This window comes from Carassius carassius, chromosome 40, assembly GCF_963082965.1.
Source record: "Carassius carassius chromosome 40, fCarCar2.1, whole genome shotgun sequence".
NCBI classification, from domain to species: Eukaryota; Metazoa; Chordata; class Actinopteri; order Cypriniformes; family Cyprinidae; genus Carassius; species Carassius carassius.
Genome location: NC_081794.1, coordinates 12,221,174 through 12,236,523, shown reverse-complemented (window position 1 = coordinate 12,236,523; position 15,350 = coordinate 12,221,174). Strand labels below are relative to the sequence as shown.

Below are 15,350 nucleotides of genomic sequence, written 5' to 3'. Positions count from 1 at the left end.
AGTTTGACATCCCATGACTACAGTCTGTAAAAATCATGCCCATAAACATCTCACGTCATTACGCACCGTCAAGACGCCAATAAAATACTATAAATGCCGTGGAGAGCGCGTAGTTCGTTCTGTGAGCTTTAACTTGACAACTTGAATGGCTCTTCTCGTGTAAATGGGAGTGGTAAATGTTCTTTCTTTTATCACAGATAGAGCCAGAAAATCGGTACAGCATATGCGTATAATTACAAATTGTGTATTTAACTGGGACTTGGATTTCTGATGGATAATGAGAGCAATATATTTTCAGAACCAAGGATAGCTCTGAACAGCCAATATGATCTCAACGATGACGCAGGATCGCGTGCGGGTAGGCTACTCATGACTAGTTTGACATCTGAAGTGATGGACGTGCGCTTTCTTAACAAGATGCACGACACCACTACAACTTTGCCGACGCTAAGTTTCATGGATAACGAGACCAGACGCGGTGAGCCGACTTTGAGTTACGGACATGTTGAGAAAGTGCTCATCGGAGGGGTTCTGACATTGCTTACCTTTTTAACAGTTTGCGGGAATGTGTTGGTGGTCATATCAGTGTGTTTTGTGAAAAAACTGAAGCAACCTTCTAATTACTTAATCGTTTCTCTGGCCGTTGCAGACCTGTCGGTTGCGGTGGTAGTAATGCCGTTTGTCAGCATCACTGATCTCATAGGAGGACAGTGGATCTTTGGTCGTGTTTTCTGTAATGTTTTTATCCTCATGGACGTGATGTGCTGCACCGCTTCAATAATGACATTATGTGTCATAAGCATAGACAGGTAGGTCTCCCAGATGTAGGTGCTGCAAAAAAAATTAATGGAAGCATAATTTGATTAAATTAATCAGTGGTAGACTTTATACAGTATAAATGTTTCATTTAGTCTGAATGAAATTTTTATTTCATTTAAAATTTCTCAAGGTGGTTTATTTCAGAAAATTAGTTTTTGTATAGACTCATATCTTAACTTGACTACAAATAAGCTGCTAAACATTTTCACAATTATATACTAGAAAAATACAGGCACAATTACTTTTAGTGGGTTCCTATACCTGTACGTTTCACAATAGAACAGGCTTTTAAACAGCCTAATTTAAACACATTTTCAGGAAAATGTAAACACTAAAATAATTATGAAACAAAAAAACAATTTATAAAACCAGCAAAAATGTAAAAAGAAAAAAAAAATGTGCAAAACAAATGTCAAACCATCAATAAACTATTTAATTTTATAGCTATTTATTCATTATGACAACTAGCCCTGGTCTCTTTTCAAGGAGTTATATCAAGCCTAGATCGTACTATTCCTAAAAAAGGACAAAGAAAGTCATCACGAAAGTGCCCACATTAATGCATTCTTTGACAGTTATGCACTTTAACAGTTCTTTTTTTTCTCCTTCTTTCATTTTCTCAGGTACCTGGGCATCACTAAGCCATTGACGTATCCCGTGAGACAGAGTGGAAAGTGCATGGCCAAAATAGTGCTGTTTGTATGGCTTCTCTCTGCCTCCATCACCCTACCCCCACTGTTTGGATGGGCTCAGAATATCAACGATGACAATGTGTGTCTGATCAGCCAGGACCTGGGCTATACTATCTACTCCACTGCCGTGGCCTTCTACATACCCATGTCTGTAATGCTCATTATGTACTACTGGATATACAGAGTTGCAAAGGTGAGTGCTGCCAAACACACAATCGCTGGTTTTCCCAAAGCCGAAGATGAGGAAAGCGTGAACTGCGTGACTGTGGTCCTAAAGCTGCAAAGGGAGGTGGAGGAGTGTGTAAGCTTTTCTCGCCTTCTCAAAAATGACCGTAAAAACATCTCCATCTTCAAAAGAGAGCAGAAGGCAGCGGCCACCCTCGGGATTGTTGTGGGGGCTTTTGCCATATGCTGGCTGCCCTTCTTCCTGCTTTCTACAGCGCGGCCGTTCATCTGTGGAGTTCAGTGTAGCTGCGTGCCTTTGTGGGTGGAGAGGACACTGCTTTGGCTGGGCTATGCCAACTCGCTCATCAACCCTTTCATTTATGCATTCTTCAACAGAGACCTCAGGACCACCTACCACAACCTCATCCGCTGCCGCTATCGCAACATCAACCGCAAGCTATCGGCAGCCAGCATGCATGAGGCTTTGAAACTAGCTGAGAGACCTGACCTGGTGCTGTAGACTGTCTGTACCCTTCATGTCTCTCTAGGGACTGATGCAGTCAAAAGGAGGCCGAGAGATGTTTTTGCAAATTGCAATAGCTTCAATTAAGTGAAATTGGAACAGTTGTAAAGCTTCTTGAAATTTTTTATAAAATGCTTAATAAATGTAATCTTATTGCTGTAAAATGTGCTTGATGAAGGACCAAAATAGTAATCAAAATGAAAGTGCGGTGAATACACAGTATCGTGTTCGTATTTCAAACAGTATTCTTTGTTGTTTATTTCTGTGCTTATATTATGTGTGACCCTGCACCAAAAAATCAATCATAAAGGGTCATTTTGTTTTTAATATTTAGGTTTATGCATCATCTGAAAGCTGAGCTGAATCCACAGATGTATGGTTTGTTAGGACAGGACAATATTTGGCTGAGATACAACTATTTGAAAATCTGAAATCTGATGGTGCAAAAAAATAAAAAATCTAAATACTGAGAAAATCACCTTTAAAGTTGTCCAAATGAAGTCCTTAGCAATGCATAATACTAATCAAAAATTACGTTATGTTATATTTATGGTTGGAAATTTACTAAATATCTTCATGGAACATGATCTTTACATAATATCCTTCTTTGGTCACAGATTAAGTTAAAAAGGATGGTTTACCAATAAACTTAAATTCTGGCACCATTTACTCACCTTCATGTCATTCCAGACCTGTATGTCTTTCCTCAATAAGTCATATTGGACCCCATTGACTTACATCATATGGACATACATACATACATACAACTATCATAAAGTACACAATTTATAAAGCCTAATAGAACACTAGAATAAAGTACACAGTGTATGATCAATCATAAAAATGTCTAGAACACATCACTTCATTGCAGTCCCGTCCCTTCTGCACTCCAAATAACCATCAGTGATCACCACTAATAATGCGACAGCAAGCTGAGCGTGTCACACCAATAGTTGTATTATTAGAAGCAAGGCATTTATTGTCTTCTAGCTGTGAGAAAGATGGGTGGGCAGGTGCCTTTAATTTCTGTCAGCAAGCTTGGCCAACAGATGGTAAACAACACATCAACATGTACTTAATGGCCATGCAGATTCGACATTGCTCAATATGAAACGTCTATATGCATATGAAGTTACAATTAACATTGTAAGAAAATGATGAGATTAAATAGGTTGTTAAAAGATGTGGTAACAAAAATATTAGTTTCAGGCCATCTCAGAGAAAACAGCAGACTGATCTAATTGTAAGTCAGTTACTATATAATAAAAATTACAACCTGAATTCCGGAAAAGTTGGGACGTTTTTTAAATTTTAATAAAATGAAATAATATAATGAGCCAATATTTTATTCACAACAGAACATAGATAACATAGCAAATGTTTAAACTGAGAAAGTTTACAATTTTATGCACAAAATGAGCTCATTTCTATTTTGATTTCTGCTACAGGTCTCAAAATAGTTGGGACGGGGCATGTTTACCATGGTGTAGCATCTCCTTTTCTTTTCAAAACAGTTTGAAGACGTCTGGGCATTGAGGCTATGAGTTGCTGGAGTTTTGCTGTTGGAATTTGGTCCCATTCTTGCCTTATATAGATTTCCAGCTGCTGAAGAGTTCGTGGTCGTCTTTGACGTATTTTTCGTTTAATGTGCGCCAAATGTTCTCTATAGGTGAAAGATCTGGACTGCAGGCAGGCCAGGTTAGCACCCGGACTCCTCTACGACGAAGCCATGCTGTTGTTATAGCTGCAGTATGTGGTTTTGCATTGTCCTGCTGAAATAAACAAGGCCTTCCCTGAAATAGACGTTGTTTGGAGGGAAGCATATGTTGCTCTAAAACCTTTATATACCTTTCAGCATTCAAAGAGCCTTCCAAAACATGCAAGCTGCCCATACCGTATGCACTTATGCACCCCCATACCATCAGAGATGCTGGCTTTTGAACTGAACGCTGATAACATGCTGGAAGGTCTCCCTCCTCTTTAGCCCGGAGGACACGGCGTCCGTGATTTCCAACAAGAATGTCAAATTTGGACTCGTCTGACCATAAAACACTATTCCACTTTGAAATAGTCCATTTTAAATGAGCCTTGGCCCACAGGACACGACGGCGCTTCTGGACCATGTTCACATATGGCTTCCTTTTTGCATGATAGAGCTTTAGTTGGCATCTGCTGATGGCACGGCGGATTGTGTTTACCGACAGTGGTTTCTGAAAGTATTCCTGGGCCCATTTAGTAATGTCATTGACACAATCATGCCGATGAGTGATGCAGTGTCGTCTGAGAGCCCGAAGACCACGGGCATCCAATAAAGGTCTCCGGCCTTGTCCCTTACGCACAGAGATTTCTCCAGTTTCTCTGAATCTTTTGATGATGTTATGCACTGTAGATGATGAGATTTGCAAAGCCTTTGCAATTTGACGTTGAGGAACATTGTTTTTAAAGTTTTCCACAATTTTTTTACGCAGTCTTTCACAGATTGGAGAGCCTCTGCCCATCTTTACTTCTGAGAGACTCTGCTTCTCTAAGACAAAGCTTTTATAGCTAATCATGTTACAGACCTGATATTAATTAACTTAATTAATCACTAGATGTTCTCCCAGCTGAATCTTTTCAAAACTGCTTGCTTTTTTAGCCATTTGTTGCCCCCGTGCCAACTTTTTTGAGACCTGTAGCAGGCATTAAATTTTAAATGAGCTAAATAAGTGGATAAAAGTGTAAAATTTCTCAGTTTAAACATTTGCTACATTATCTATGTTCTATTGTGAATAAAATATTGGCTCATGTGATTTGAAATTCCTTTAGTTTTCATTTTATTAAAATTTAAAAAACGTCCCAACTTTACCGGAATTCGGGTTGTATATATAAAAAAAGAAACCTATGAAATACATTAATTAATTGTATAAATACTTTTCCAAATAAATTTTAAAGAAACTATTACAAAACATAAACAATTATAAATATAATAATATCAAATATATAATGATATAAAAATTTAATAGGTGAAAAAGTACATTCACTTTTAAGTGAGCCTGAGTTGACAGCAAATCTAAAATAAAAAAAATTAACCTGGACAAATAAATAGTTAACATTGACAGATTAAAAAAAAAAAAAAAAAAAAAAAAAAAAAAAAAACTTTAATATTGACTAATACTCATTACTGTCCCTATGTATTCCTACCTTAAAAAAAAAAAAAGCCTGAAGGAGAAAAGATGGAAGTGTCTCATTAAGATGCTGAGGTCAACAAACAACTGCTGAGGTCAATGAATTAAATAAAAAAAAAAAAATTGTTTGTGCTTTATTATTTGGACATTTGGAACATGAATTCACATTATGCTTTTATTGTTGGCCTGATACTCATTGTATAAGGATTTGAAAGTAATGCTTTGAATGCATCCATGGTGAGGACACATATTGTCCTTTGTTCTAAAAAAGAAAAGGAAATTAATGTCATCAGTGGAATGTTTCAAACATCTAAGGCTAAAAAGCAAAGGATTTAAGGAGTTATTAGCTAGGCCACATTGCAAAATCAAAGAAAAACAAGAAATCTTTTCCAAGTGTTTCAGAGAATCTATACTGGTCACAAGGTTTTGTTCTCATGTTATATACCTGAACTGAACATGAACGACTGTTCCATAAATTGTACCTCTTTCTGAATGCTGTGACACGCTGCCCTGCTGAGTCTTTCAGTCTTGTTTTTCCATCTATGGTGGCACAGCATGAGGACTGGTTCCTGTCCATTTACCAGGGGGCTTCTTGGAATCAATGTACCTGCAAATGTATTCAGATTTAAGGCTTCAATGTGATATGCAATAGCGGTGTACTTTTTTCACAGAGGACATATGTCAGTTTAATATTGTAAATTATGAGGTTAGAGACTATAGTCTTGTAGCTGAATTCTAGACATGTATAGCATCATTTTAAAATGTTAACTTTAACATTGGTAGTGACCACTATTATATGAGCTTTGATATGGTTTATTGCTACTGATAACATTGTTTTTTTATGTTCTCCATGCAGTCTGGCAAAAATAATCTGAATATCTGAACAATAACAGTGTTTGCAAGGCAGCATTGTCTTAACATTAGTCTAACATTCTTTTTTTTATGTTATGTTTAAGAAAAGTTCAGTTAATTCAAATTGTAATTGACAGTGTTGGAACCTTTGTAGTATTTACATACTTAATTACAATCGGTATTCTTTCTTTCATCTGATGTCCTGGCATACATTTAACCATTTATAGTATATAATGATTTGCACAATGTCCTGAGTGTCCTGGCAACAGTCTAACAAAAACTAAGCCTAAAAACTTACTTAAACCTTTACTGCCTAAATACATTGATTCTCTTAAAACATGTTTGTAATAAGTGCAATCAATGAAGATTTCATTTAATTAAATGGCTGTATTATCACAGACCTTATACATTTTAATATATCCAATCATCTGTTACACCCCCTTTTAAATTTGACCATCTGCAAATAAATAAATAAATATTTCAATAATTTATTCCACTACATCAGTGCAGGGAAGATTTCAAGGTGAATCTATTGCCACCAGTTTAAGAAGCACCGGCACACATATCAGTTCAATCAGAGAGACACGTCCTTCAACCTACACTGTTTACAAAGGATGAAAGAGTGATGTTTTCCAGCTTGGTAAGATACTAAAGATACTGATCTTCTATATGGCTATCAAGCTCTGGAAGCTACATTCTTCATGCATTACATTCTACTGATAAAAAAAGAGATCTTCTATACATCTTCTATCTTCTTCTTCTTTTTGGTGTGTTTTATCATAGACATATCACATCAGCACTCTCCACCAGTTTTTATGTCTTTGAATACAAGTGTAATGACATTAATTCTACCTAGCATCACTATAATTGCAATCTAAACTTACAAAGTAAAGTAAGAATAACCCTGTCAGTGTTCAAACCCCTATCTACTGTTCTTCAGTACACTGTGGGCCCCGATCAGATTCCACACAATAAGCCACACCATGTGAACATGATTTCCGCCGCTAGCTCTGAAACAAAGAAGTCTCAAGACTAATAAATCACAGTCCTGACGGACAGTCCAAACGCACACACAAATGGGGAAGAATAGGCTAACAAGAAATTCTCATTAAGCACCCTGCATCCTATTTTGGCAAATAAAAAAACCTGAAAGTTATGGTACCTGAGATTGAAGCTTTATTTCCTCCTGTCTGTAATTGGCCAGCTGTCCTGACGTTTAAAATATCGGCCTTTGATACAATCAGACTTCATCCTTAACAGAACTAAACAATCAGTCAGGAAGAACACCTCTGAGATTTCAGAGAGAGCAGATTACTAACAAGGAGTCAGGGATTAATGGATGACAGCAATTAAGAACAAGTATAAAGGAGAGAGGGACAACCTCTGTAAATGCTGATTGATTTGTTCAACTGTTATATGTTTCAGTGTTTAAATGTTCCCAATTGGAAGGAATACAATTGTCACAGAAACTGTCTAGGAGCAGTAGGGAATAAAGACGTGAGGCTTAATTGCTTCTAACAATGACTTTAAACAGAGAGACCATCAATATTCTGTCCATGCTTTCTGCTGATAATATCTTAAAAAAGAAATGTAATTGAAAAATAGCAAGGCAGACATGATTTTGATTTAAATAAATAAAAAGATGTCATTGATGAAAACTGCATAAACCACACTGTGCTCATAAATTAAGGCCAATGATTGTGGCAAACATGCATTGGAGAAAAACATTTATTTCACAATGAGATTTTTCCCCCACTTTCAACTGTTTTACTTTAATGAAAGGTTATAATTTTGTGAATTTTTTTAATGAAAGATCAAAATGATAAACAATGTAGAATTATTTTCACAACCGTCTTTTCTCATATTTACCAAGGGTGTCAATAAAAGTGGAGGGTATATATATGTGTATATATATATATATATACTGTGTATATATATATATATATATATATATATAGAGAGAGAGAGAGAGAGAGAGAGAGAGAGAGGGAGAGAGAGTTGCCTTTCTTTTCAAGGTTACATCTCATTTGGGAATTCTTTCACATTAAGCCCCCTGATGACATGGCACATTCAAATTCAGGATGATCTTAGTCGCAATCTGCAAAAAATTTATTTTAGTTTCAAGCAATATTTCATTTCAATTTTATACCTACCACTGTTATCACCAATGCTTGGGTCAGCCAATTCATTCTCGCCGTATTTTTATATCTAAATGGGATGGACTTCACTGTAAGAAGCACAGTCATGTACTGCGATGCTCCAAAAATTATTCATAGATACTTATGTAAGTCAATCTCTCAACTTCAGCAAAGGCAAATGCCACATTAATGCAGCACTGTGGCACTCCAAGAAATAAATTAGGCAATGCCAGATATAAATTTTTTAACATCACTTCATTCATTTATGTATGCTGTGATATGTAACAAAATTTGCTTCACAAGAGGCTTTATTGCAGATTTGTAATTGATTAATTAAAATGAGTAATTAAGAGAAGAAAATAGGTTAATAGTGGTTCGCTGGTTGTGCATTAATTAATGTGAAACTGTTTATTTAAAAATCCATTATCCTGAAGTGCTGAGAGACCCATTTCATATGGCCACTGGTTGAACCAAAAACAAACTAGTTAAATGTATGTTTTTTTCGTAATTTAAAAAAGCTTTGGTGCCTGCTGCTCAGCTGTTTCACAGAGATTACATGCTGACATTTGAGGTTGCGAAATGAAAACCAATTCTCAGTAACAAATTTTAATGATGTCCATGCACAAGTACAGTGTAGCATACAGCCACAGACTAATTAAATTTCAGCATTCCCTATTAAAACATATTACCAATTAGGTCTTCTTATTGAGTTGTAAAGTACCTGTTTGGTGCCATTCGTTGAAAACATTGCTAAACATTGCACACAGCTAAAGAAACGTATGCGCCAAAAATTTTAATAATAAATAAATGGTTTACAAAACAGGCCCATGGTGGTTTAACAGTCTTCTTAAAATTCTGAAATTCCAATGAATGTTTATAATAATTATTGATGAAATGCATTGATGTGCTAAAATAGCCCTCCTGCCACATTAATCACAGAGTTGATACTTCTTCCGTAGGTCTCCAGCAGGGTATTAGATTTGGAGCAGCCAATATAGACTTATGAGACTTAGTTTAAGTCCCACTCATCCATGCCCTTGTAAATCACAACAGTAAGGTCACCCTCACAATAACTGCAGTCTTAAAAACCTTTCTGCATCAGCCATAAAATAAGTCACTTCTCACTATTCTATAAAGAAAAAGGAACACTTCACTTAAAACATTCTAAATAAACAGAGGATTATATATATATATATATATAGAGGCAATCAAAATTATTCAACCCCCTTGAGCTGCAAGACATTTTGCTGCGGAAAACATTTTATGAAATCAACTCAACAAAGGCATCAGTAAAGTATTAGATAATGTTTGTTAATACACTTTTGGGCGATTCTGAAAAATTAAAATTGGCCCTAAACATTCATGTTCACAATTATTCAACCCCCTTTGTGCAGAATCTTTTATTCTTTAAAATCACCAATAAACACTGTCTGTATGTGTTTAGAAGCTTCTGTCACCTCTCTACTACAGTCTTGGCCTATTCCTCGCCTGAAAAAGCTTCCAGATCACTAATAATCTTTGGTTTTCACATTGCTACTGCTTTCTTCAAATTCAACCAGATATTTGCAATGAGAATTAAGCCTGGAATCTGAACAGGACACTCAAGTACATTCTATGACTGATCCCTGAACCAAGCAGAAGTAGATTTGGATGTGTACTTTGGGATGACTGTCCTGCAGGAAAGTCAATTGATCATCAGATTCAGTCTTTGCACCAAAGGCATCACAATTCTTGTCAAAATGGCCTGATACTTCAAAGAATCCATGATGTCCTTCATACAGTCATGATTTCCACTTACTTCTACAGTAAAGAAATCCCATAACAGGACTGATCCACCTCCAAGTTTGACGATGGAGATGGTGTTTTTCTGCTTATGAGCTTTGCCTTTTTTGCAGCAGACGTATCGCTGATCCATGGGTTCAAAAAGTTCCAGTTTGGTCACATCACTCCATAAAACATTCCTCCAGAGCTCCACAGGTCCACACAAATGAATTTTGTCAAGTTCAAGTCTGCCTTTTGTTCTTCTTGATCAAGAGTGGTATTCATCAAGATGTCTCAACATGTAGGCCATACTTGTCTAGTGTTCTTCTTACACGCTGCATTGAAATGTTTTTCCTCCTTTCATCGGGTCATCTTGCAAGTCTTTGGCTGTACATTGCAGGTTTTTCTCAGTTGCTCTGATTAAACATTTTATGATATTGTGTTTTTCCTTCAACACCCTCAAAGGTTTTCTGGTAAAACACACTTTAAGCTAAGGAATAAGGCTGAGAGCTGTGTCTTTAGGAACTTTCAATGTCTTGGAAATCTTCATATAGCCTTAGCGTTTCTAAAGTAATACAATATTTATTCTCTTTAGCTTTTGTGAGATCTCTGATGACATTTTTGCTACTCAACTTCAACACATGCATGGGCTAACTGTATGTGTAACAACTCAAGCTAATTCTATTTTTAATAAGAGTTTCTAAAGGCTTAATTTTGTCTTGAGACTGTTTTATCCCCCCCCCCCCCCCATGCAAATAAGTGATTTAAAAACAGCAATGTTGAATAGGGATGGTATAAAAATGGCATAGCAGCATTATAAAAAAAAAATCTTATAACTCAAAAGTATTATTATATATTGACTATCACTTTTAATATGCCAGTGAACTGTTATAGATGCAATTTTTATTTTACCTGGATCTTCAGAAAAGCTTGTATTTGTAAAGTACTGCAGTCTCTGAGGGGTTGAGTAATTTTGATTGCTACTGTGTATATATATAATTATTATTTTTTAAATAAAGTTCACACACTAGAAGACTAGTCATATCAGTGGCCAAATACAAGCTGTCGCAATGAAATGGAAGTATTTTCTACCGTACTGTCATGTATCCCAGATAAAAAAAAAAAAAAAAAAAATGGAGGCAGATGAACAGAATGTCCAGTAATGACATTTTAATTAAACATTAAAAGGTGGAATAAAAAAAATTATAATTTAAACATGCACAGATTCATTATTAACAAGATCTGTAACATGAATTTAGAAATTAAATGCTGAAATAGACATTCTGACTTTAAGGAGCAGTCACATTAGTAAAATTCTGAATTTCTATTGTCTCAACTCGTAAAAAAGCTTTTTATTGGTCAATGTGACACAAATCAGTGAAAACTGTGTGGGGATATCTTTTATATCAAACGCATGGATTATTGATATTACTGGATTTTTACAGAAATTGTTCTGAAAGTGATTACAACAATATAGTTATTCCATGTTGTTATCATTATTGTTGTGGTGCAAACCTCCCTGTTCTCATTCAATTAGAACATTCATTAAAACTTAATGGTTATAGTTATCCTCCTTGGTGTGAATTGGCCCTCTAAAAACTTAATGTACCCCATGATTTACTCACCATCAAGTCATCCTAGGTGTATATGACGATCTGAGTTATATTTAAAATATGTCCTGGCTTTTCCAAGCTTTATAATGGAAGTGAATTGTGGTCAAGATTTTGAAGCAAAATGAAACATAAATCCACCATAAAAAGTGCCCAACATGGCTCTGGGGGGTGAATAAAGGCCTTCTGAAGTGAATTGATTTACCTGCTTAAGAATAATGTCACTAACAGACTTGCTTGTTTGGTATTGCAGTTGCTTGAGCAAGAAGAGATACTACTAGACATCCAAAAAGCAGTTTGCCACAGGAATGATGAGCTACTTGTTTTGCTGAGGGATCTTGCAATAATTTATATGTGGAGCTGTTGGGCTGGTGCAGTCACCCTTCTGATAAGAGGGTAATGAAGCTCAATATGGCACTCTTGAAAAGGCTCAGAAGGCTACTGGAAGGAGTATGGGATTTTCACTCTGAAACAAATGAAGCAGAAAATGAAAGCTGACATGCTTGCACCAATTTCAATATTTAATGCCACATTTCATAAGTCATTTTGCCTGCTGCTGTCTCTAAAATCGAGCACCCTGACAGTGTTTACATTAGGGCACCAATGTGCCTTGTCCATGAAGGCACTGAGTCCACAATACTGTTTACTCCTGTCAGACTTAAAGATGTAGATGAGCTTTTAGTCCTAATAGTCAAAGCAATTTCTCTGAATGAATGTTTTTCCCTAATATTTATCACCCACAGAAAAAGATATAACACAACACCCAATGTTGCCTAAAATTACTGTCTTTGACTCAAATCCCCAGCAGTTACAAGGAGATGCACACTGACATTATATCATTTAAATTAAATTAAATTAGGTCAGACTAGATTGAAATGAGCCAGCGGGCACCAAATGTATCCCTCAACCTTCAAACGACCATATTAGCACATGGCACCATGCTGCGTTGCCCCCTCTTGGTTCAGTAATACAAAGAGTGGTCAAAAACATAAGCACATTCCCTTAACGGACCACTGCCTAGAGAGTAAGCTGATGAACTGCGATGACACAGTGAAGATGTCAATCAATTCATCACACTGCAGCAGGGGCAGAGACCAAAGCAAAGCCTGACCAATTAAAATCCATTTCTTGTGTGTGACAGTGTTAAACTTAATACACCATAGAGCATTGAAATGACATTTACACACACTAAGACTCATGTTGCAATGTAACTGAATTAAAGTTGCCATGAAGGTTATTTTGTCAGATTTTTGCAGGTTATTGTAGTCATCCTATAAAATGGAGACATTTTTAAGAGATGGGACACCAAAAACCACGGCCGTGCGGAAAATGGGAACAACTCAGAGGACATTTACTGAATGTGTGATTGAGTACATTAAGGACACCATACTTTTACAACCCAGTTCCACAAATGAACTTTCAAATGCAAGCAACCATAGCCACTATGATGATGACATGCAAACACACTCGCGTAAAAAAAGGTGTTTTCAATGTCACATTACACCTTGCAGAGTGAGGAGTGTATTAGTGCAGGTGTAACCTTTGTTTGTGTAGACTATGCAATGCTAGAGATCAAGAGGTGCAGGTAAAATGTATTACTGTATTACTCTCTGATGACAGCCACCCTCCATTTACTGACAGTGGAAATAAATGACTATCATACAATAAATTGACCCCAAACATTAATCTGGAACATTCTCTTCATACCATTCACCTTGATTGTTTGGAAATGCTTTTCTCACCAGAGGCTTTTTTTTAAAGGATATAATAATGGGAAATTCAACATCAATGGACAGTAGTGCTTTGAGCCTATTTCTAAGTATAAGAAATAGTGGTGGGCTGTTATCGCCGTTAATCTATTCTCAAAGTTTGGTTGGGAGCTGGGTCTATACTAAGCAAGCTATGATGACTTTCACCTTGATATTTTATATAACCGACTGGCTGAGGTCAGCCTAAATAGATGCTCAGGACAGTTGACGGGCCACTGCTGCGCATCGTCACAAAAGCTTATCTTTTTCACGTTTTTAAGCCTTACCGCTTGTCGATTTAAACATTAAAGCATCCAAACACAAGACACAGAAAAGCTGAACAGAGTAGCTGGTTACTCGAGCGCTGTGTTCGGTGCGCACGAGAGAGAGAGTCGCATATCACAGACAGCGACACTGAACCGAGCTCTCTTCTGCGAAGTTCTCCTCGAAGTCCCTCCTGCGCCTGATTGAACAAATACAAATCGCAGTTTGAACAAACAAAAATATGTGAAAGAGCCCAATTCAGTACTCACGGTGTTCTGGTGTTCAGGGCTCAGAGAAAGGCGTCTCAAAACACTTGAACATCGAATTTGCTTATTTTTGCTCTTGTGCCGACAAATACATACAAAATATGTCAAAATATCCACCTTGGAAATTATGCTCGAAAAAAAACTGTCAGTTATTTCTTAAGTGAAAGTAAACAGTTGAGGAAAAAAATGGGATGTTTATTATTATTGGATGCGTTCATCGTCTCTTAAAGTGACCGTGCCTAATTTAGCTACTAGCTGCTGTAATGTTAATCCAAGAAAATGAAAATCACTCACTGCTCTTGACTGAATTACTTTGTAGTTTTAACAGTCAAACCAAAAATTATTCAGACACCAGATATAATTTTATATATATATATATATATATAGCAAAACTGTAATAATGTGAGAAATGTTGAAGGTGTCTGAATAAATGTAGGTTTGATTGTATATTTCATTTTTATATTGAAGACTATTCAGTGCTATTTTACATTTAATTATTTGGTTTCTGTACCTTGACATATACAAACTTCAAAAAAAAAAAAAAACTGAAACATTGTGTAAATAGCACAAATAAATAAAAATAAACGAACATACAAATTAAACAATTTCAAACAGGGCCCACTGGTACAACCTTCACCGGGTCCCCGCTGACCCAAGCTACGGCCCTGCTCACGCCTGTTTCACACATACTCCGTTTGCAGTGCGTTTGCAGTCCGTGTGCGTTACGTATGTGGTGCAGCACGGACTCGATGTGCTTTCACACAGGACGCGTTTGCAGTCCGCTACTCCGGTACATAAACGATCGCTGCACTGCTGCAGACGCAACGCTCCTGGAATCCGTTAACATGGGTGCGTAAAAAAATATGCAACACATACGCACTGCAGACAGAGTATTTGTGAAACAGGTGTAAGGTTGTTTGCACCTTGTGCAATGTGGAATTTAGTTTACAGCTTTTTCAAGCACTTTGTGATGCATTTTGGAAACAGGAGATGAGCCCCTTTTCTAATGCACCACCTAGCTTGATAAACCCCTTCTCAAAGACTTACTGTTTGTCAATTTTATTTGGGTAGCATACATATTCTGAATGCCTTCGGCAGAATTCGAATGAGCCATTTTAATCTAGATTAATTTCAAGATCACAGTGAGATTAATCTAGATTCAAAAATTTTATCTATGCCCACAACTAATAAGAAATGCAACCCGAATAATGCTTTTAAGTTTTTTTTTTTTTTTAATGAACAGCATTTTGACACCTTTTTTCATATAATCACAGGAAATCAAAAGCCAAATTTAAATTTTTTTTTAAAAATGGTTTTGAATTACACAAAATATTTACAAACATTTCCA

At 36.4% G+C, this 15,350-nt stretch overlaps 1 pseudogene; it reads left to right on the top strand.

The window, feature by feature from the left end:
• Positions 1 to 97: 97 nt before the first annotated feature.
• LOC132122622 (5-hydroxytryptamine receptor 7-like) lies at positions 98 to 2,257 on the top strand (annotated as a pseudogene).
• The last annotated feature ends 13,093 nt before the right edge of the window (positions 2,258 to 15,350 follow it).